This window comes from Epinephelus lanceolatus, chromosome 22, assembly GCF_041903045.1.
Source record: "Epinephelus lanceolatus isolate andai-2023 chromosome 22, ASM4190304v1, whole genome shotgun sequence".
Lineage (NCBI taxonomy): Eukaryota > Metazoa > Chordata > Actinopteri > Perciformes > Serranidae > Epinephelus > Epinephelus lanceolatus.
This window is the reverse complement of record NC_135755.1, coordinates 23,405,998-23,430,360: the sequence shown is the minus strand read 5'-3', so window position 1 is coordinate 23,430,360 and position 24,363 is coordinate 23,405,998. Positions and strand designations below refer to the sequence as shown.

Below are 24,363 nucleotides of genomic sequence, written 5' to 3'. Positions count from 1 at the left end.
CTTTCACCATGGGAACTGAAAAACAGAGAGTGGTAGATAATGCGATGAAGACAGGGGCCAAAGGCACCCTTCCTGGAACAATTGAAGTTACAGTACCTCCTCTTGGGTTTGTGCATTTCTTCAATGGCGAATCATTCTTTTGCGGATATCCAGTGATTCTGGCTGGCTTACTTGGCAGTCCAACAAAACTTTCAAATCACTTCATGCTCTATGTAATACTGGCTGGTTGCATATCCTGAGCAGTCAGTGAAAAATAAATAACATGATGTCAAACCATTATCCCACTGTCAGACTGTTTGTCTCAGAGTATCCCAGCAGCCTTTAACATGCAAAATTCTTTAGCATTATTTTAATCAGCCTTTATAAGGATGTTCTAACACAAAAAGAAAATTGTATTTTTATTTCTTATATTTTAATACATGGCAATTTTTTCGGCATAAAAAAAATGGTGATCACCTCCCCTCAGTTTCCATAAGGAAGCTAGCAGCTAGCTCGGTACTTTTCAAATGTAACTTTTAAGGGCTAGGCCACATGGACACAGGTATTTTTATCATCAGTGTTTTCCTTCCTCCTTTCTGGAATAATACCCATCCACACATACTTTTTAAGAAAAATCACTGTCCAAATTAAAACACAATTGAAGTGCTGTCAAGAGTATGCCAAACCCACAGGTAGAGATACTACCGCAACCGTAAAGCCACGCAAAAAAGAAGAAGAAGTAGCTGTTGGCCAATTAGCAGCCTGACAAAATGCTATTACCAGAAGGCTACCTGTAGCATTGACCTTCGTAGCACATATGACGCCTCTGTTCCTCACTGTATCAACATGTAAAAAGTCCTGGTAGCAACATTAGAGTCAGCACTATTTTGGTCCACCATTGCACAAAATGGCCGCCTCATTTGTGACACCTCACAAAACAGATAGCCCACTCTGACATTACAGGATAAAAACTCAGTTTTGCCTGTCTACATATCGAAACTGAGAAAGGGAGTTTCTGAAAATTTTAACCCTGGATGGAGTTTTAGGAAAGAAACGTTTTTAGTGACCTAAAATGCAATTTGCGTGTGGACAAAAGGCCAAAATGCAAAAATCTTTTGTCTGTGTGGGCTATGCCTAAATGACAGATAGCTAGTGTACTTTAAGCATAATTATTTTGAGCTTTAACATAAAACTGTCAAATCTAAAAATAAACCAACGTTAGCTAATGTAATGTACATTAACGTTAGCTTAAGCAGCTACAGCACAGAGCTGGCAACAGTTACTTTTGGTGTTGTAGGTCTGATACCAAAAACATTCAGGCATGATTATTCTCCAAGTGGCTAGATACAAAATTCTTAATATATGTTTTTATTTTATTATTATTTTATCTGATTTTAGTCATGTTTAAACAAGATAAGTTTGTACTTGGTTCACTCATAACTTGTTTAATGCCATATACTACTTTAAATACAAGCCTCTATAGAAAGTTAGCAATTTAATCACTTTTGCAAAGTTGCTCAGAAATATACCAATTAGACATTTTCCCCAAATTGTTCAGCACTAATAACAGCTATGTGTTGTTGCAGTGTAAACTCTGCACATTCCTGAGTAATGTTATGCTTTCATTAATGAGCAACCTGGCATTAATAAGCAGCTTTCTCACACAGTGTCACACTGGGTCATCCATGCCTAGTACTTCAATAGAATTGCATATTTTTGGAATGAGCATCCTAGGAGTAATGGTACAAGATTGCCTTGAGAGCCTGGAACTGCCTGGTGTACATTTCTCCAGTCCAAAAGCCTTTGAAGATATTTTGGAAGCTTCAGTTCTCATCTACTGCCAGAACTTAAACACAGATGATTATAAGAGAGCAGGTCTGAACTGGGCTCTGATGGTGTCTCCGCTCAGCGAGGAAGATCAGGGAGAGGGGCAGCAAAAATGGGTTTTATGAGAGGTAAATATGTAAAATAAAGATTTGTACAATTGCTGTAATTACTGTGGATGAAATCTGGATAAAAGTGGTCCAGTGTGATACGGCCAACTTTGGAACATTAAGCCGTCCGGAATTTCATTTTTATTTTCTGTTGTCTGTGAACTCTGTCTCTCCTTTAGCACAACAGTTTGTGGTTAGAGTTGTTGCAATATGGTGTGATTGTATTCCTTTCCAAACACTTCCAGGCTTGCTAAATGACTGGCAGATGCTCTGTTGACCAAACTAGCTTCGGCAGTTCATCTGAATCGACCTATGGCATCTGCTCTCTCCGCCAAAGTCTCAAATTTGATCAAACATAATGAACAGCAGATTTGATGAAGCATGGCCCCAGCACTTGTTCGCAAGCCAAGATTGGTCAGCCATTGTGCCCAGATGATATTTGGAAGTTTGGCAATATAATTGCATTTTTTTTTGTCTTTTGTAGCATCTCTGCATAATCTGAAACAAAAAAGCATTTTACTCAGTGTGTGTGAGATCGGGGATGCATGCACAGTATCAAACCTGATGACAGTTCCAAACAGAAAGCTTTTTTTTTTTCATGTTTGTTTCTCTGTTAATGACTTATTATGGACATAGAAGGTAATTTTTCAAGCATGTGCCAGTGCTATTAAAAGATATGTTGACAAGTGACAGACAGCACAAATTAGTTAGAGTAGAAAAACAAAAAAACAAAACCTTTTTTAATTTCTGTCTAATCCAATATCTACTGAATTTGCATAGTAAACACAGCAGTACTGATTAATTCTTTTTTAATTTTGGCTGATTATTCATGACCCTAACCTGCTATAGACACCTCAATTATAAAAGCTTTGGGGCTCATCGCTTGTATGATTGCAGCTGTGATTTAATTATAAAACATGTAAAGATAGTTTGCATCACAATAATGGAAGCGAGAAAGGTGACATGTTTTTTCTGCGCTGAAGGTGAAGACGAAACGTGGTTTTCAGTTTCACTAAATTTAAACAAACCTCTGTGAAGCTGCTCATGTAGCCTATTAATTCAGCCATAATTAAACTTAACCACTTCACCTGTGCACACTGGTATCAGAGCGGCAGAAGGTTTACGTTGAATATGATGAGCGAGGAATGTAATGAGCAGATTGACGTGAAGGCTGAGAGAGAGAAAGTGGCACATGCGAAGGATGGATTGATACAAAGGCTAAGAGGCAGAGCAGGGGAGCAAAATGTGTGCGAGGGACAACGAGGCGGCGCAAAAGGTGACTGGGGGAGGCAGTCATCAAAATGCTAATGTTGTATGGGATATTTACTGCAGAGTGTTAATGCAGTTTAAAACAGGCTCTTTGTCCTGCAGCCCATCACCAAGCCCCTGTTGGGCCCTAATAAATCAGCCATTAAAAGCTGATGTGACCTGAATAGCACTTCATACAGCGGCAATCGGGCTCTATCACCACTGTGGGAACCAGACAACAGCTGAAAAATTTATGAAGATGCCACTTAATAATGGGCGACTCAGAAGATAGCAAAATATAGAGTTTGTGTGTGATGCGACTGTGACTAACACTTCTGGCATTGAAAAGTAATGATTCTTTTTAGTTTTTTAAAGTAAATCTATGTCATGGATGGTCACATGACTGTTAAAGGGTATGTTCGATATTTTTCAACCTGGACTCTATTTTCCCATGTTTTTGTGTTTAAGTAACTAATAGGAACAATTCGTTTTGAAATAGGTTCAATGTTGAGTAAGAGTGCTCCAGCCAGCAGCAGCGAAACAGGCTGCAGTGTAATTACATGGGGCAATTATGCACCGTCTATTTACGTGCACTAAAAATGTTTGTTTTTGCCACTGGTGGTCAGATTATTATTCTAAAGCCCCTTTTACACTGCCAGATTTTCCGTGAATGTTGGGCCGTTTTGCTGGCAAGCTACGAGCGTTTAGACACACAGAGCCGGATTGGCGAGTTTATCCGAGGTGCCCAATTTTCCGCCTCATAGGGTAGTCATATTGGCGGAACCCTTTTAGTTTAAACAGACTGAGGTGGCCTTCTGCAACGGGAGGGGCTGTCGATGACATGTGGGAGGAGCTGTTGATGTGCGACCCACTGGCGGTCGATAAACAGGAAACAGCTGATAGCGAGTAGTAAGAGGAAAATGGAAACCTGAAAGACACTGTAAAGATCAGCAACTGAGGAGACAAGGAATTGCACAACCTCCTTGTCCTCGCAGACGAAGAGGCCGTTAACCCTCAGATGACAGGAACGGTGAAGAACGGGCCGACTTACGAGAGATTCGCCGAAGGACTGACCAGCCGTGGCTTCCCTCCACGTCACTTTTTACGTCATGCGCTGAGCTACGCGTTTTGTTACTTGCTCACGCCCCCCATTGCCCTGAAAAAGGCGTATTCTGTATAAACAAAAGTAGGTAGGCGGCATTTTACCGCACTCCCTGATTTTGTTTTTATACTGCCAATGCTGACAAAAGACTGATTGGGCTTTCCTGCAAATTTGCACAATTCCTATCTAAAAAGCGCTTAAGTGTCTGACAACATAATAGAAAGATGTTTTTCTTAAAGAGTAAGATCCTTGTTGTTTAACCAGAAACAGCACTGAAATTGCTATCTCCAAACTCACCAGACTTCTTTAAAATAACCAGTAATTTAATCATGGTAAAATACGCTCATTCATTCAAGTTAACAGAAACAAATTAAACTCACAAAACCATCTTGGTTTGTCTTTCCATTGTCCCAACAATCACCAATTCTGGTTTGGTTTAAAAAAAAACCTCAATACACCCAGATAGATGTAGAAATACGCTGGCTCTGTATGCGCTGAAATAACTGTCTATTTAAATGGAGTCTGGTGGGTTTGGTGATGGCGACTTGGGAGCTGTTTCTGGTTAAACAAAAAGGATGTTACTCTCAAACAAAAAGATCTGTCTCTGTAGGGATCCTTTCGATATGTTGTGAGATATATAGAATAATAATCTGACCCTTTTAGTAGATGTAAAATGATGGTGCACAATTGCCCCCAGAGTTTACACTGCAGCCTGTTTTGCCGCTGCCAGCTGCAGCGCTCTTGCTCAATACTGGACCTATTTAAAAAATAATTGTTCCCATTAGTTACTTAATCACAAAAACAAGGGAAAATAGGGTCCAGGTTGAAATACTGAACTTACCCTTTAACAGGCCCTTTATATGCCTGTTAGTGGCAAAAACAAGCAGTTTTAGTTAACGTACATTGACGTGTGAACTGTGTGGTTACATGAAATCCAGTTCCGTGGCTGCAGACTGAAGTGGTCTTGCTCAAAACGGGACAAATTCCAAAAACTGTTGTCACTCAGACATAAAAACATGGGAAAATAGGGTCCAGGGTTAAACAATACTGAACTTTCCCTTTAAAGGTTACTTAAGGTCATGCTGGGAGGCATTAAAGGTTTATATTGCTGCACTGTTTATTTCTTCTGTCACCAATTTTGAAAGAATAAGTGTTGCCATGTTTTACTGACGCAAGATTATCCTGCTCTGCCTTCTAACCTGCTTTCTTTCTCTGTTTACTTACAGGACAGAACATGGTTTTACTATCTGGAATGTGATACACAGGATTTGTGAGGAGAACACTCAAGAATCACACTCCACCTCACACCAAGGTATTGTACAATTTTATCACCATTTCTGACAGCATCAGACTGAGCTGAAAACGTCTCATTGCATGTCATGAATACGCGACAGATCACAGATTAAGTACACAGGCAGTTCACCCCCCCAACACGGCGGCGCAGTAATGAAGAGCATTCATGTGGGCCAATTGGGCTTGTTCTGTGTGTGCAATGGGATGTTTATGAAAATGATTCATGATAGGTACTCATCTTCATATGCAAATCTGTGGGACATCGCTGGTAAGCCTTTAATTTCTGCCGCCAGCGACAAGGAGGGCTTTTTTGGTCGGTAACCATACGTATCTACCCTGCGTATTTGGATTTCATTCCCTCATGCAAATGATGTTTTCGGTGTAATCATGCAAAAGCGCAGCTGGCTTCCATTTCTCTACCCCTCGAATCTTGTGCTCCTTGTACACCCCTCCACCCCCCACCCCCCCACCCCATAACCACCAAAACCTTAACGCACCGAGCTCTTTCTCCTCTCCCTGTCTGTTTGTCATTGTTGTCTTCTACAACCCTGTGTTTGCTCCCCGCTTCTTGTACTTATCTTCTTTCCCTTTCCTCGCTCACTTGTCATGCCGGTTGAAGCCCTCCCCTCCTCATCCCGTCAATATGCACGTACACACACACACACTTCCCTCCGCCACCGCCAACTCCAACTCCACCAGCCCTCTCCACACTGAATGGAGCCACTAGCCTCGGTGCCTCCTGTGGTGAGCCTGGATTGAATTCAATTAGGGAGATTGTTTGCCCTCCAGAGTTTACTGGTGGGCTCCGTGGATGATAGGTTTGCCTGCCGTCGCCCCCCCTCTCTCCTCCTCCTTCTCGCTCACACACACAAACATACCCTGCTACATCCGTGTAACCAGTTTCCCCTTCATCTACCTCAACACAGCCACCCCTGCTTCCCTCTTTCCCTAACAACTTCCTTGCGGCAGTGCAGATTTATTTTTTGTGCATGCAATGTTTACATTGCTTTTCGAGCCCTTGTTGATGTAATTTTACAACATTGCATTCAATAAGATCAAGGCATAAAAAGTTGCATAGTGAGAGAATGTGTCATATCACCTTTTTGATAAGGCCTCAGGGGCTCATATTCTCCACATGATGGGACGGAAGATTTCAGAGGAGAATAATTGGGGACTACTTTTGAGCTCAATCCCAGCAACTACACACGTTCCAGGATAATCCCATTTTTAGAATTAATTTCCCAGTTCGCCAGCGTATCCGGCACGAACGACAGAACAGTAAATGTTGCTGACGTAGGAGTAGTTAGTTGCAAGGTGAAAATAGAATTGTACTGTCATTTGAATAACATTGAGAGCAGCGGGTGATAGTTACGTGTGGCGCTGGCTCGTGCTTTTTAGATATGAAGTGTAAATCTGGTGCAGACATAATGGCCTTGGTCTCTGTTCTGTGTAGAAACACTTTTCAGCGACTTGTCCTGCAACCCGCTGCTTTCCTCCAGATGTCACGCTGTGTGACTGTGTACTGGTGCTTCTCAGAAATCAGATACTGTATTAGTGCTGAAAGATGTCAAATGAATTAAAAGCTGGGGATCGCTTTGACGATAAATACCCTAATGCGCCCCGGCGTGGAATTACAACCTTCATTTGATGCACCTTCTTTTGCCTAATCTGTGGTCACTTTGGATTAAGTCTAATCTACTTCAGGGAGATCTTTTTTGGGTTAAGGGAGGCAAAAATCCGGGATTTACAAGCAAAATATTTTGTAATGATTCAACAGATCATAAGGTTAGGGAGTAAGAGATCTTTGGAATTAAGATGTGAGGTATATTATCTGGGTAAGGTGTTTTTTTAGTATTCACAAACTCTACGAACCTTCTTCTCCACTCAGTGTGAACCTCTGCACCTCCTACAATGCTTTGCATACCCAACATGGTTGCCCATAGCATCACCTATTCAAGTTAGTTTGACCATAATGGCCTGTGATGACATTAGCTCCGCCAAGTTTTGGTTCTGTTATCTTAAAGCCCTGCCGTTTGTTTTCATAGTGTGATCCTGCCCGGACTTCTCCAAATGATGCAAAACAGGTCATTTGAATGGAAAAGGAGTGAAATCCTTTTAGCCGATGTCAGCAGTGTACTTGAATTTGAATCCTGTCCAGAGGTAGTTGACTTTGCACGTCTTTGTTGTTGTGTCCTGTTACTCAGGCAACTACGGTCAGCACCAAAGCAGCCTGGCTCAAGGATACCGGACAGAGCATCTAAACCCTCTAAATGACCAAATTATTTAAAAGGCAGCGCAAATGTTTATTGTATGCACCGAACACCTACAATTCCTTGAAGGTGGAAACCCACCTGACAATAAACCTCATACTGTCTGATTGCTTGATGTAGTGCAGGCCTGATAATGACAAATTTGTTGACCCTCCATGCAAATTGCTGTCGTCTTGACAACTGCTGGAAATATATTTGCTCAGACATGTTTGTGGTCATTTTGTCCAAACAGGCACAGAGTTCAAGTGAGAACACTCCTGCTGCTGCATGAAAACATCTCTTAGTCATCTCATTTTCACTCATGTACTTGTAAACTGGGGTTGAAGGGTCAGTGTTGTGCAACAAATACAATCTGTTTAGATATTTTAGGTATTGTTTAATGTATTGTGTATTTTGACCTTTAAATGTTCCTATGTTCCTTTATGTTAATTAAGGAGTAATATTAGTTCTGCCATTTGTGTATTTGCCTCTTTTGGAATTAATTAAAGGTAGATTTACACATATCACACTACCATAGACTGTTTAAAAATAGTAGACGTAACCACTGTGACGTCATTAAGCCCACAGAAACACTGCCAGGATTTGAAGCCAATTTTTTATAGCGGCCAAATGTAGAATTAAAACTTCTGTGTCCGCCATGTGATGCCATGGGTCCCAAAAATACTTTTTTCCATAGACTGAATTCACTATCCAAATTTTATGCGTTCGATCAGAAAACATTTTGAATGTCTGGAAGAGCCACACAATTCAAAAATCATCTTTATCCCCATTAAAGTTGAGGGAGGGCTAAGGTGGGAGTTAGCCACCTGGCCATTGGAAGTTAGCTGCTCAGTTGTGCTTGGGACATAATTCTCTAGTGAGCTAACTCTATGGGTGCCACAGTGCGAGAGATCTGAGTAATTTCATACCATGGAAATCACCCTGTTTGGGCTTAATGTGCTACTGAACAACTTTCATAAGAAAAAACACTGTGACTAGGTTGCTTTATACATCCATGGACATCACTCATTGATTTGTGGACTCTGGATTGTGGACTGTGGATTTTTGGAGCTAGAAGTGACCATATTTGGACATGGTAATGGCGTTAAGTCTAATGCTAGCTCCTAGCTTGTTTAGCATGGTGTTTTTACAGTCTATGGCTAACTGTGCGAATGCTAATTTTTCAATTGCAAAAAATAGGCTTGAAAACATTAAAACATTTTTGGAGCCGGAGGTGACCATATTTGGACAAGATTATGGTGTTGACCCTGAAGCTAGCTTCTTGCTTGTTTAGCATGGCGTATTTACGGTCTATGGTTACCTGTGCTAATGCTAATGCTAATTTTCAATTGAAAAAAAACATTAGAACAAAATATACTTACTGGAAAAGCTGTACTTCGCCTTCTTAGAAGGTCTTTTAGTACAGCTGTGGTAGCAACTTGTCAGCAGATGGCACCCACCTGTCACTCAAAGTGCCCATGCCCTTAATTATGCATAATTTTGAGCCTTAAGAATATTTAAATGGGGCGGTTATATAAAAATTCATCCCCTGTGCAGTTGTTATGAACGGGAAATTAGCTATGGAGACAAAAAACATTTTCTTTTAGGAGGCTGTAAATGTGTTAATTTCTGCTGTGAAGGAGATTGATTTTTGGAGCCAACCCCAAGTGGCCGTTTGAGGAACTGCAGTTTTTGGCACTTAGGCAATGGCTTCATAATCCAGACCCAGTGCCCACACTGCCCCTTGCACACCACACTAGGGCATTACTTTTTTTTAAGTTTGATCTACTGTTCTGAGCTTAAGGCAGCTGTAATATTACTAGTACATACTGTGTATTACACAGTGCTGAGATATTTTTATGTGTGCGTGTGTGGTGGTCATGCTTGATCAGCACATGTGTGCATGTCAGCTAGCATGTGTATACGTACATTAAATGTGTATGTCCATCTGCCAAGTGTGGTGTTTACAGAGCATGTCCACCCCTTCCACCCCTGCCAATATAATATTCATGTCTTCGTTGCCCTCTCTTTTGAACTGCATTATCATGATATTTTTTTTTCCGACTGTGGTTTCTGCATGCATACATGCATTTTTAAACCCTGCTAATTGTGTATCTCACTCAGGAATATTTAATATACAGTGCTAAGAGGGTTTTTCACACATTCACACAACTGTAAAAATCAATCGTTCAGCCACAGCTAATTTAAAAGTTCAAAGAGGTTAAAGGTGGTCATTTTGGGATGTTAGCCCTTTTTTTCTTTGGTGAGAAGATTGATACAATTCTCTTATTTTTCTGTTCAATATGAAGCTGCAGCCGGTTACCTTACTTTAGCACAAAGCATAAAGACTGGTTAACAAGGGTGCACAGCTAGCCCGGATCTCTTGCTCTCTAAATGTAACAAAATCTGCCCACTAGCACCTCTAAAGTTCAGTAATGATATACATTTTATTTCTTCTTTCAATTTCTTGTTTCTTTAAAATGGAAATGGACAAGTCTTTTGCTTTAACTTATCATTTTGAAGATGTCACAAGCACCACTTTTAAAATTTTTAAAGCGTAAATGCAATCGGCAGAGGTAAGAAGCTAAGCTTGGGCTATAAACGAACAACACTACGGTTGCATGAATTAATGTCACCACCCAACAATGCTGTTAGCCACTTATTAGCAGCCGCCTTTTTTAAGACACCTAAAAGCTTCAAAATTCACGATTGGGGTATTTACTGACCTATTTTATGTCGTACAACAAAGCATTAAAGTCTCTTAAGCTTCTGTTAACCACAGACTAACCAACAACTGATTCACAAAACCCAAGACGAGGGAACAGGGAGTGCTAAAATGCTAAGTAATTTCAGGGTTTTAGGACTTACTCCTGCAGCACTCTGTAAGCCTCATTTTCACAATGCAATTCTGTTTACCACCGGGTACGATCTCCAACGAAGGCTCGATTTATGTCACAGAGGAAGTGTGTCAGCCATTGCGCCACCAAAAAAGGAAGAGGATAGTTCTTTTGCTTTCCCCAGTAGCTGTATCTGTAGCTATCCCCACTCACCAACGAGTGTCAATGTAAGTTCTTCTAAGTCACTATCCCAAATAGCTGGAATAGTGGTTGGTGGAACTGTCAAAGTAACTGTGGAATCTCTACCCGTCAAAAGACAGAGAGTCCCGTTGCTAGAATCTGAGGAAAACAGAAAGCGATTTGGTGGTTGTTGTGACAGCAGTGCCAACGATAATACCAACTAGAATGAAGAACAATTTGTGGTTTTAAGGGAGCAAACTCCGCTGGTTGCCTGACAAACTCATATTGATGACAAGACAAGACGTCACTGTGCCCAGCCAAGAAATACACATCACCCTAGCTTTAAAATGTAATATTTACATTTAAATCTTGCTATTAACCTATTCATCAGTGGGTGTTAGAGGTGCTGGTAGATGGATTTAGCTTTGGACATAGCCATGCTGGGCTAAACTAACTGAATTATGGCTGTAGCTTCATATTTCATGATAGGACAAGTATGAGAATGATCGATCTTCCCATCTAGAGTGTTGAACCATTCCTTTAATGCTGATCTAGTGGCGTGATCTCTGGAAAAATACACTTTTGTAACAACTTGTAGTTTTTCTCTCCGCCAATCCATCTCTCACACACAAACGCACATTGTTATTGCCTGTCACAGCCCACCTCTCCAGTCCCAGAAGGCTATGCAGGTGAACGTCTCAGTGTCTTGATTGGTAGAGGTGAGTCCCTTCGACAGTGGTGTGCCCCCAAAGTGTGACAGAGGGAGCGGTAAATTTGGATGGAGCTATTTCGGTATGAGAACGGGTTACTGGAATGTTAGCACAAGTGTCTTGTCATGTGCCCGGCTGCTCTCCTGATACCTGCCCTGACAGTTTGGCTGTCTTAATAAAACAACACCCTTGACAGCGAGCTCACACGGCAGCTCAGTGGTCTCTCTCCATCACCTCCTGCCAACCCTTCCTCTCCTTCTCCTTCCCACTGTGCATTCTGCCGCCCTCCCCTCCTCACCGCGACCATTTATGCTAATGGAAACGAACAGGACAATCGGTTGATGACGATTAGACTAAAGCGCTGCACACACCTCTGGGGCTACGTTGATATCATCTGACATGACAGAAGAATCCAAAGCAGCTATGGCCCTAATTTGAAAGACACCGATGTTATTTGAGCTCCGAGGCACCAGGTTAGAGATATGGTAAGTGGATACTGAAGTCAGTATTTGCAGTCACATGCTGATTTAGTGGAAGCTGTTCAAATGCATCTGGTCCAGAGAGACGCCCACCAACTTGAAGAGTTTTCCTCTTTGGTTTTTGTAACACTGAGTCTCTCTTGAACTTCGGCTGCACCCTGTCCAAGGCTTCAGCTCCAGCAAGGTGTGCGGCTCTAATCAGCTCTGTTTGATGTGCGGAGGCAGCAGGCTTTACGGAGGAGCCAAGATCTCTTAGGACATTAAGGGGAGAGGAGCGGGAGGAGAGGAAGAGATTACTGCTGGTCTTTTTATAGAGGATCACTCCATCTTGTCCTTTTTAGCTCACTCATTAGTTCTCGCTTCCCCCCCGGACGGTGATTCACTCTTTCTGTCTCTCAGTGAGACCAAGGCCACTTTCTCTCACTTTGGCGACGAACCTGTCTGGCGATCAGTTAACCAAATATGATTCCCCAGCCTTTCTGCCATTATCAAGTCACAGTCAGAAAGCGCATGTGTGGTCAAAGCTACTCGCGTTCTGGCAGGTGTGGAAAAAAAATCGGCCCAGGAGAGGCAACGGAGACAGATGAATAATGATTGCACACGCTTTCCTTTGTTGGCGGCGGAGGCTGTGGAGCCCATGACATGCCTTTTCTTCATTTTCTTCCCCCAATTCCCTCCATTTCCTCCCTCCCTTTGGCTAGTACCTGTGAAATCAGACATCCCTCTGTGCCCGTCAGAAAATAACCAACACTGCCACTCTGTAACTGGCTGTCAGGGGAGTTCACCGCCTGACAACCAGCGTACACGCTGAGGTAATCAGAAGTTGTCAAACGTGAAGTGTCCTCTGCTATGACTGAGAGTGTGCTCTGTGTTTGCCTCTCTCCAACGTCACAGCTTTGGCTACAGTGTAGGTGTACTAATGGCCTCTTTATCAACAGGGATCATTAAATAATGTCCTGTGACTGCATATTTGGCAGCAAAATTGTTGTTTAGCAGAGGAAAATGGAGACACAGATAGATAATAGGTGCTTGTTGTCACTGTCAGCCCTGCTAGCCAAGCCAGTCGTGTGATGGAGCGCTTTCATACACTTTCATGACCTCTTATGATTATACATCATTTTCAAGTACATCGGCCGCTGTTCCTTTTACATATTCCCAAGTGGTTTATGAAAATTGAATTTGCATATTTGCTCTCCATATGCATGCCCTGCTCCTTAGCCCCCTCTGAGGGGAAGCGCCTGTCTTATAAAAACACAACCAGAGGAATTATTGATTTGCATCTGTTTATCTGGAATGAAGCAGAGCACCTCCCTGCTGTCAGCCCAGCGGTCTGTGCGTGAGGATCCCAAAGGTGCCATCAGAGCCGTCTGTCCTTTTTACGGTGGCTCTAAACCGTGGACAGGGGCTGCAATCTGCTTCCGCCCTCCCTTGAATTTTATTTACAGCCGCAGCTTGGCAATAAAGCCCAAAATTTATGACGTACTTTTTAATTAGAAATAATGTCTTGTAGAGTTTAAGTGATGGATGGTTTAATCAATATATAGACTGCGGCTGGCCCGATGATGAACGTGGCTATTGACAGCGTACAGAGTAGCCTAACTTAACACTTTGTCTTTCAAAGAAATATGTAGTGTTTTGTTTGGTGATGGAAACTGTACACTGCCCCTCTCTGTGCCTCTCGTCATTCTTTCTCCCTTCACTTGACTGTCTCTCGCTACTCCGTCAACACTTTCCCTCAACAGGCAATGTTTTCTCCAGAATGAATCAGCCTCCCCTGTCACACTGTATTTAGGCAATTATTTTACCTCAGTGAAGCCCCATTGTGTTGTGTGCCACATTTGCTCAGGTTTAAATAAAATAAGGGCTGAAGGTGGGTTCGCATGAATGGAATCTGACAAGCTGGGAGCAATGCAATTCTTGAATAGGTGGAGATTTTTTTTAATGGGTAAAGCAATTTCTTTTTTCCCCCCCTCTCTCTCAGGTTGAGAGAAACGAGTGAGCAGAAAGGATTTTCTAGTAGAATAATTAAATAGGAATCAAGTCAATGGGATTTGTTTCCTGGCGCCGGGGATGATTGCGTAATATACACCGGGGATGGAATTATGGCACTTGACAACTGAAGTTCAATTTTGTCACTTGTGGCTTATTGTGAAGTGCTCGAACAGGACTATGCGGGGACTCAGTGTGGCTTTTCATTTACCAGACAATGCCAAACACCGATCAGACACAGGGACAGTGTTTGAAAAATTGTATTTTGTGGCAGACTTAATTCAGACCAGATGTCACAGTTGGGATGGTTTTAAAGTAAAGTAGGATTGTTGCTGGACAGATTTTTAATGTATGAAATAAGCTAGAGGACTACAAAAAAAATGTTGGTGACTCCAGAGGTAGTATCAAAGAAGGCACTTTTTGGATAAGCTAGCAGACCTGTAACCTAAAATGCAGTTTATCAATGTTTTTATAATTTTTATTATGTCAATCTTTGCCTGAGCCCCAAGATTAAACCCACAGGAGACCTAATTGGGATGTCAAATGGAGTTTTTGTTATGATTATCAATTTACGAAGATACACTTAAAATTCTTCCTCTTTGTACTGCTGGCACAGTCACAGCCATGACTAGACTTCCCTGCGGATTTTCAAATGACTTTTACCTGATTGCTAATAGATTTCAAAATTGACCATTGTAGCATAATATTGAAGTATATGTACAACTAAATAGTGAAAAAATATATTTAGATGGACTTAATCAGTGGTTCTCAACCAGGGGTCCTTGAGAGACAGAGGGTCCCCAGGAAAAGGGGAAGAGTTTATTTTCACTATTTAATTCCCGATAGAAGTGGACCCAATGTAAGAAAGAATCATAAGTCTGTTTATCCTGGTCATAGGATTAATTTCCTCCACAGTTATCCCCTCAACTGTAGTTGGTGACTAGAGAATTCTGCTCTTAATCATATGCAATCAAAATCTTATCAGATGGAGGTCCCTGAAGCAAAATCCTATCAAACAGGGATCCATGACCTGATGTGTTTCAATTTAGGGGTCCTTGACATGAAAGAGGCTGAGAACAACTGGACTAAATTATGCTACAACAATAATCTACACAGATGGGGGGTTTGTGTTCTGATATAAATGTAGTATTTCGCATCAAGAGATGCCCAGCCAAAACAGGCGTACAAGGCTGCTGTGAGACCAAATATGCAAATGATAGGAAAACAAGAGTGGTATATTCTGTATGCCTTCATACTTGTAGTAATTTTTCAAGCTTTAGAAACAAAACCAGCCCATACTTTGTCACTTAGTCTAACTTTTTTTTTCTTTCTTTAAACCCAAATCACTTTTGTTCTGCATTCTTACAAAGGTGCATGTTAAGTATTAATGTGCACTCAGAGCAAAGGTAGGGATGAAACCAAGTTTTTAGGGAGTCCCAAACAGCAATGCATGAACTAGCTGAAACAAAAAATGGTTTAAAGAACCTACCACATTGTAAGAGTAATGTATCATACAGGCTCAAGTCTGTTAATAAAGTTAATAATTAAAAAGTCAAACAAATGCAGAGAGTGAGTCATTTTTAGGCCATAGAATTTTTGTGTCCTTCCTTCACTGTCACAAACTAATAGCTGCAACGTGATTCTTGCTGATACCCTCCAGACCACCTACCTCAAAGAGATCACTAATAGACAGGATAATCTTATCCATACGCACCAACATAATATCACCTGTCCCCCAAGACCAACCACAATACCTTCCTTTCTAATTGATTACTGTTGCATTCACTGCCCGGGGCAGGTAGAGGCCTTAATAATGACTTTATGCTTTGTGTTCATGGTCTCTGGAATAGAATAACCATGAATGACATGGATCCCATGCTATGTAGCTTGTCTCGTCCCTCTGGTCAATGGTTAATTGTTCTGCGGCAATTCAAAGCATCCGGGCTCTGTCGCAACTGACCGCACTCCTGTAGATCTTGACCTGGGTATGTTTTCTTCAACTCCCCCCTCAGCCTCATTTCCACTCTTTACTCCATTCCCTCATCCTGCTGGCATGTCTTAGCTTATCTGCCTCCTTTGTGCAACATAAGCTTGTAGATAAGCAGCATATTGGGCCGGGTTACTCATGTCTGTCTTGTTCATTCATCAGAATCCTCTAATTCCCCCCAGAAACCTATTTCCCAGACTGCAGGTGGCCCGTGTTGTAACACAGAGGGCACGCCTGATCTCTCCTAAGCAAACATAGACATTTAGTCACCACCACTGCTTTTGTATTCCCTATGAATTCCAGCAATACCCCAATATGTACGTGCGCTGCAAGTGTACACACGACTAATCTCAGAGACAGTGTAAAAACACGCCACTGATAGGTACGCAGCTTTAGCTGAGATTATCCATGAAGTCAGGGAATTAGTCATTTGTATTATTTGCCCCCTCTTTATTCCTGGTTGACAGATAGGTGGCACACATCAAATAAACAGAATCACATCAGGATCTTTTAACACTGGTTACCCATAAGCCCCAAAGTACTCAGGTGTTTCGTCTTAAAAATGCCTCCAGCAGGCAAAGCATGACCCATTTCCTTGCAGTTCCATGACACACGGTAGGTACATTAACTATGTTGGAGGAGGGTTTATTCGGAATGAGTGCGTACAATCCTGAGTAAGAGTAATACCCTGAGACTCTGACTGGTTCTGTTTGGCGGTCAGAGTCACTGCCGACCATGATCTCTGTTCTGGGCAGTTAATTAGGAATTAGAACATGGCACGACCCTCAGGATGGTCTCCATGGTTAGAATAATGAACACCTGGAATAGGCGAGGAGCGAGAGCTAAAAAAAAAAATTCATTTGGCTTGTGCACAAGTCATTCCATTAAGACTTTTGAACTCCTGTAGCCTCTATAATTACACACCAGCATTTTTTCTCCATTCCATCCCAGTCTTTCAGCGTGAAAATTTATATATATATTTTCATTAATTTGAACTATTTAAGGGCATGAGGTAGTGTTCTCTTGTTGGATAAATTGGATTCCTTTTTGATATGTGATCTATGGTATAATACAGCTAGAGATACACTAAAATGTATTAAGCACAGATCCAGTGGCACCCCCAAGGTGGTCCCAGGGGGGCCATGGCCCCTCCAATAAATTATTAGCCACCGCACTGGCCCCCCTTTGATAAAATTGGAGACCGAATTTACTGTCTTTAATGGTTGTGGCACACTATTTTTTTTAAGCTAGCATGAAGGTATCCTGTGAAACTCACCAACTTAAGGCATCCATTGTTACCAACGATGTCAGCATAGCTTGAAAGGGGAGGGCGAAAGAACGTTCCAAAGTTGGGCTAAATGTTTTTTTATTTTTTATTTATTTGTTTAACCTTTATTTAACCAGGGAGTCCCATTGAGACCTGGCCAAGGTAGCAGCCAATCAGAACACATATAAAATGCAACAAATACAACATGTAATACAAAAATCTACAATAACATAGCAGCCTCTCAAGAAGAACAAGCACATGTCGCTGTCACCATATTCTTTATGATGCCCTTAAATTCATTTATGGATATAAGTGTTTCTAATTTTAGATCTTTCTGAAGATTGTTCCATGTCCAAGGTGCAAGGTAGGAAAATGCACTTTTCCCCAGATCTGTTAAAACTCGGAGTACATTAAAAAGCAACCACCTGGAGGAGTGTAGCTGGTAACTACCAGAGCTGACACACAACAGGGTGCAGAGGTAGGCCGGAAGTTTGCCCAATTTTACTTTATAGATAAAAATAAACCAGTGTTGTTGTTTGCAATTGGTCAATGATGTCCAGCCCACCAAATCATAAAGAATGCAGTGATGACTAAGTGACTTTGCATTTGTAATAAAATGTAGAGATGCATGGTACACTGAATCAAGGCTATGTAAAATGGAGGAGGTTGCATGCATACACAATATCACCGTAATCAATCACAGACCAAAAGGAAGTTTCCACAAGTTTTTTCTTAGCACTAAAAGTAAAACATGACTTATTTCTAAATTAAAAGCCAAACTTCACTTTAAGCGTCCCAGCTAGAGTAGCATTAGTTGTAACATTTTGGCAAGGGAACAACTTGCATGAATCAGTTGATCTCTGACCTCAAAGATATCGAAATGAAAATGGCTTCTATGGGTACCCTCAAGTCTCCCCTAAACTTGAGAAGGCTTGTTCCCAGTAAATGTTTTGTTCCTTTCAATCAATATACTCCTTCAAACTAAAGCTGTAAAGTAAGCAAGTAAAGTTGTCTTTTTAAGGAAAAGGACAATCAGCCTAGTTGAAGAACAATGAATCGTCTAACATGTATAAATACATAACACATTGAAACAGGATTGTTGTTGAACTCAAAATTCTAACTATACAAATATTAGTCTGTGCACATCAAATAATTAGTAATATTAACTTTAAATGAGAAACCAAAGTATATCAGTATCTGATTCCTTAACGTTCATGTTGACATGGTTTTCAACCAGCTCATGTACTTCACCAGTATAAGCTTACTCCTGAAATTCAGTTACAGCTTTTGGTTTTGTTGTGCCACCCCAAGATTTTCTATGACGACCTCTGGCCACCCCTATGTCAAAATTCAGGGGGCTGTACTGCACAGATGAGAATTAATACACTCCTACCCAGTGCCAATGAAATCATTTGCTGAGCAATTCATCTCTCTTCACTCTTCACAAAAATTAGATTACTGTAATAAAAATGTTTGATGATTCCTTAGGTTCGCCTGATTGTTTAGCACCATTCCTTAATTTTATCAAGCAATTCATCAAATGGCCTATTGAGAGAAATGCACAGCTATTTAATGTTTGTTGTAGACTATGAAAAAGCATTTCTCGTTTACCACGTCCCATGGTGTCACACTGTTATTTCAAATATATCTATGTGCAACAGAAATAATGTCAAGGTAAAAATAAGATTCGAGGAAGGTATGACTGGAGATAATGCAAGTAAAGGAAAAGAAACTATATTTTGCTGAAATACACCCTGTTGTTTATGTTGTTTGGGGAGTTTTGAGCAAAGCCTAACTGTGAATTCCTGGTGAAATCTGTTTTCTGGTTATATCTAGTATTCTATTTGTATTGTCAAAACAAAAAGTGTGCTGTTTGGGTATTCAGAGAGGAATGCAGCACAGGTGGAGCGTGGGCTCCACGGCTAAAAATACAGACCCTAAAAATTACATATACATGCTCTGTTTAGGGAAAAAAAATCCAATTTAACCTATAATTCTCATATTGCTTTTCTAGTGCAGCTGGTGTGTTCATGTGGAGCGACAGTGATTTTAACATTCTCCCCGTGTATAAGGCCCAGTTTTGCTCCCGTCTGCCATATCATAATCATTTGGCCCGATGCCTTGATTCCAATTGGTGAATTGTTACACCCCGAGTAGGTAGAGTGTGATACATCTGCTCACAGGCCACATTATTTTCAACTGCATTTGCAGGTCACAGTGCAGTGCAGAAGGTGGTGTTTTTTCTCCCCCCCTCTGTCTGTGTTGGCAGTGAGTACGCCCCAGTACACACAGTCCCTAGATGCAGTCTGGCAGGCCTAGTGAATCATCTTCCCGTCACAGGTGGGGGAAATACAACAGAGGGATTGGCAGTCCAAAGGTGGCGTCTGGCCCACTGTTGAGTGAGGTGTTTGGCTTGCTTCCGCTGGAAATGAGGATATGTCATATTTTTCCTTGCAGTCGAGGGAAAGTAGTCATGCAAGTTTTTATTTTCCTCTACCCAGCAAGAGTACTGTAGATATTAAAGAAATATTTTAAGATTATATTCCAATTTCCAAATACATGTAGCATCCGTCTTCGCGGTGCGAATCTTAGCCCTGCTTGTTTGTTTGTGTGTTTGCACTTCTTTCAGTGTGGGTGTGCTTCTCTCACACTCTACGTGTGTGTTTGAGAGGCCGTTTCATCTGAGCTCTTGTCGGAAGGTGGTTGTGAGGGCCGCTGATCAAAGGCAGAATCCTCAGGGCCAACAAGGGCCCAGCACGAGCAGCAGATGTTTCCCGTCTCTGTTAGCGCCTCGGTTAGAGCTATCCTTATTTAACCAGCTCCGGCTAATGGCCCCCGCTGGTGTCGAAATACACCGGATCACTTTTCTTTCTCTTTTGTGTGCGGAACAGGGGACAGAACGCGAAACGCCAGGGATATCTTGTTCCTCGGTGACACTCTCATTGTGCTCCTCGGTGGATTTCTGGCCAGAAAAATCCCTTTCACAGTAATTGGGTGTGAATGAAACACTTGTGCTCGCCTATTGTCTAAAGTGTAGTCTTGCATTCAGGCCAGTGGTTAAACAAGCCAAGAGAGAAGGCAGAAAAGGGTAGAGAAAAAGTGGGTGGGAAGAGGGGTCGTAGGAAGTGTTGTGCAAAGTGAAAGGGATCAAGGGAAGACAATGCTAGAAAAAGCACAGTGTGTGTGGAAAGTGACAAAAAAATTCAGTATTGTAGCTTGCAGTAAAATGAGGCAAGCAAAGAAAATATTAACTGCAAAAGCAAGGAGGGAAAAAGCACTTTTTAGGAACAGCAAGGCAACAGAAATGGTTCGCACTGTGTGAGAATAAAGACATTTTGCAAACTAGGCACCGGAATACAAAGCGGACAAGCACGTTGGTTTAAGAGAAACAGCCAGCTCAGAACCAAGTTCTTCATATGGCATCCAGGAGATTGATTGAGAGATTCGGTGGGCCTAATTGTGCTGTACCATCTGCCCAAGTTACAGAACCTGCCAGGCATGTGACAGTTTCCAACAGGCTCACTGACGAGCAGATGTGTGCATGAGCGCGTTCGCTCGTGTGTGTGTATATTTAAGCATGTCAGTCTCTCTTTACTTTGCAATCACATCTTCTTCTTTTTTTTCCAGAAATTAAGACAAGAATTCCCATCTTGAATTACAGAGAAATGACAAATGCAAATGCACATTGTGAAAGTTATTTTTTGAACATAATTAAATCCCCATATGTGTGGCACTTTTTGTGTACTTAATTATTTGTTGGATGTATCAGTGATGTTGGAGTGTTCATTGTTGCTGTCAGTATTGCTATTGATAAAACAGCCTGACAAATGTCATAGGCACAGAATGAATTTTCATAAATCAATCAACCATTTCTCCCCCTCACTTACTCAATGAAACAGATCGCCAGTGGAATCAAACAAAGGAAACCAACAAAATGGTCTACACAAAACACACATACTAATTCATACAGTAAATTAGTTTGTTATTCAATGATATGGCTGTGGCCAATGTCTTCTAACAAAAAAAAAAAAGAAATTTAAGACGTAATATGTATTGACAAGGCAACTACCAAGAAACAGGAAATTCTTTTCAATTTTCAATCTATTAACCCACTGATATTTTTCATTTTAGAGGAATAGGTTGACATTTTGGGAAATATGATTATTTGCTCTCATGCTGAGAGCTAGGTGAGAAGATTGATACCACTCTCATGTCTGTATGTTAAGTGTAAAGCTAACAAGTACCGTCGGTTAGCTTGCGTAGCACAGAGACAGGACATAGGGAAACAGCTAGCCTGGCTCTCCTAGCTCACAAATTACTCAAACTGATGTTAGATGTGCTGGTAGGCAGATCTTGCAACAAGTCCTTAAACCCATATGACCACATACATCATTCGTTTCTACTCTCAAATAGATTTGTACTCAACCAAGGGTCCAGGGATTCCCTGGGGTCCTTAAGAGAGTTACAGGGGTCCCCAGAAAAATGGGGAATGGTTTATTTTCACTATTTAATCTATTTTAGATGAGAGCCCACCGTGGTTAAGAGTCGTAAGAGTGACTCTTCTGATCATAGGTTTCACTTCCTCCATTGTTATCTCCTCAAATGTGGTTGACGAAGACAGAATTGTGTTTTTAATCACATCTAACACGCAAATTTTTTCAGATGGGGGTCCCTGAAGTCAAATCTTATTAGATGGGGCTCCATTTGGATACTTAACATGATAAAGGTTGGGAATTACTGCTCTAATATGACCCACAGGAACATTACCTGAAATAATGCCCCTACCAGTTAGGTTCAGGAAAATTATCATGGCTGGGTGATATAACGTGCCGACATGACGTTGCATAGGCACGTAACTTAAAATATTAACTTTTGGTTTCATACGGGACACAAACACGGGTCTGCTGGGTCAAAGTCCTGTGTTTTTTTTTTTTACCCATCCAACCTCCCTGACCATCTCTCATGGACTTCATTGCTCTATATACTACACCATTTGACTTCCTCCTTAGCATAAGTATCATAAGTACTATGGCCACTAGAGATGGCCACTAACATAAACGTGTCATGATAGGTTGCTTTTAGGAAATACCTATGGTGATGTTTTTGGGGAAAGGAAGGTCTCGTATCTTGTTACCTTTGGACAGAACTATGCTAGCTGTCACCTTGTTTCTAGCCTGTATGCTAAGCTAACTGGCTGCTTGCTCTTGTTTCATTTGTACTGCAGCAAGAAAGCAAACAATATAGTTCCCAAAATATCAGACTATTCCTTCAGTATGTCTTTTTTTTCTTGTTGTGGAGGACAGCTAAACTCAAAAATATGCCATACCCCCAATACATGTACAAACCCACCCATTCCCAAATGGACATTTCATCTCAAAGTGCTAAAAAATCCAAGCACAAGAAATCAATCAGTACAAAATAACATCTTAATTAAAGATAAACAGCGTTAATGACTTAATGAAACAAAAAGCGGGGCTGAATCTCAATTATGTCACTAGAAAGTTACATGAAGCTTTCAAGGCCAAAATCTCTCCGATCAGACATTGGAGTGTACACAACAAACAAAGGGAAGCAGTTTCATTAATGAAGCTACAGCACACTGCTCCCTACTTAGAGAAAGGATGGTGATAGGATTCACCTGAAATTGGACACCTTTATGTTGCCAAAGGGGGGGACATTAGATTAGTAAACAGGGTAATTGCATTTGCATATCAAATCACCAACAACTATCCTTCTGCTACTCTGTCCATGCCAGGGGTTTGATTCAGCTTCAGTTCCTCCTCGTACTCCGATGGCTAAAAGGCTCTTCAGTCAAACAAAGTGTCATATATTATTGTAACTATAATTAATTGATTATATATTATAAGGCATTAATATAGAGTTGCTCTTGGCTTCTTTCACTCGCATAAAAATGGACATATTTCAGTGTCTATTTCATTAAAACCACATGTTCAGCAGTCAGTTCATGGCCACAGTTTCCAAGATTTCCATTGATTGCTACTTATAAAATCCAGCTGAACTCTGCTGTCCCCAGTGTGAACATTTAACAGCCTTATTCATTGAGTTATCAAGCTGCAGTATCTCAGCAAAAAAAAAAAAAAAAAAAAAAAAAAAAATACATAGAAACCTTGTAAATGTCCAACAGGGATCCAAGCCACTAAACATGACAATAAAGTAATGGATTGTTAATTTACATGCCAGGCTGGGGACTTCACTGGTGCAAATCATGCAGATGATGTTAGCAATATGACAGCTAGAGCAGTCGGGGTTTAAAGTGTTGAAAAAGAAAAAAGACAGGCTGTTGAAGTGCAAAACAGTTTGAGAAACATCAAGGCAAAGAAAGAAAAAGGAATCAAAAGTTATGTCTAACTTTGACACATTTTTGTCTTTCATTATGTTCCGCAGGCTCTGTCTCCTTCCCTTGATTTGGCCACAGATGACAGGGGACGCTGGCATGTGTTTCATATTGTGCATACTCATATCCCCAAGTCCCTCTAGTAATTATTATTCAGTAGATGCACTATTTGGCACAAGGACAAAAGTTTGCATAATTTATGCAAGGCCGTCATCAATTTTTGAAAAATGGCCCCGGCCTTTTCTTGTGCTTTTAACTAAATAGATGTGCTTCCGCCTGGACATAAAACGAGCACAAGGAACAGAGAAAACTTTATTTATATCTTTACCTAAACTTTGAACCAATGTAGACTTCAGAGAGTATATTACACTTGTTATGTCCAGCACAGAAACTCAGATATCTTAGTTCTCCTGAGTGTGCTATGCTCTCCCATTGGGATAACGCTACTACGGTATATGAAAAATGTAAAAGTGATACTTTGTAAGGCATCTTCTCTGCCTCCTGAAGAAGTCAGCTCCTCAGATGAAGTATTTGGAGGTGAGCCGGGTATGATAGCATGCTGCACACTTCCTCTGGATGTGTCCCTGAGGGCTCTCACCTGAGGACTTGGAGTTATTTCTAGCATAGTTCTCACAGGAGGAGGTCCTCTGAGACAAAAGACAAGGGACTTTGTTATTCCATATCCCAAGAGAAAGTGCTCTATATTTACTTTAATGAAGGGGGCGATGTAAATAAACTCCCTTTATTGTGAGCC

General features: G+C 41.2%; 1 protein-coding gene across 10 annotated transcripts in view; it reads left to right on the top strand.

Moving 5' to 3' along the window:
• The window catches only part of LOC117246452 (adhesion G protein-coupled receptor L3), a 322,005-nt gene that overhangs the window by 67,332 nt on the left and 230,310 nt on the right, over positions 1-24,363 (top strand). For all 10 annotated transcript variants that reach the window (XM_078164394.1, XM_033610365.2, XM_033610368.2 and 7 more), the window contains one exon: positions 5,490-5,575. The gene's annotated coding sequence lies outside the window, so the exon portion shown is untranslated. The remainder of the gene's footprint in view (positions 1-5,489; positions 5,576-24,363) is intronic.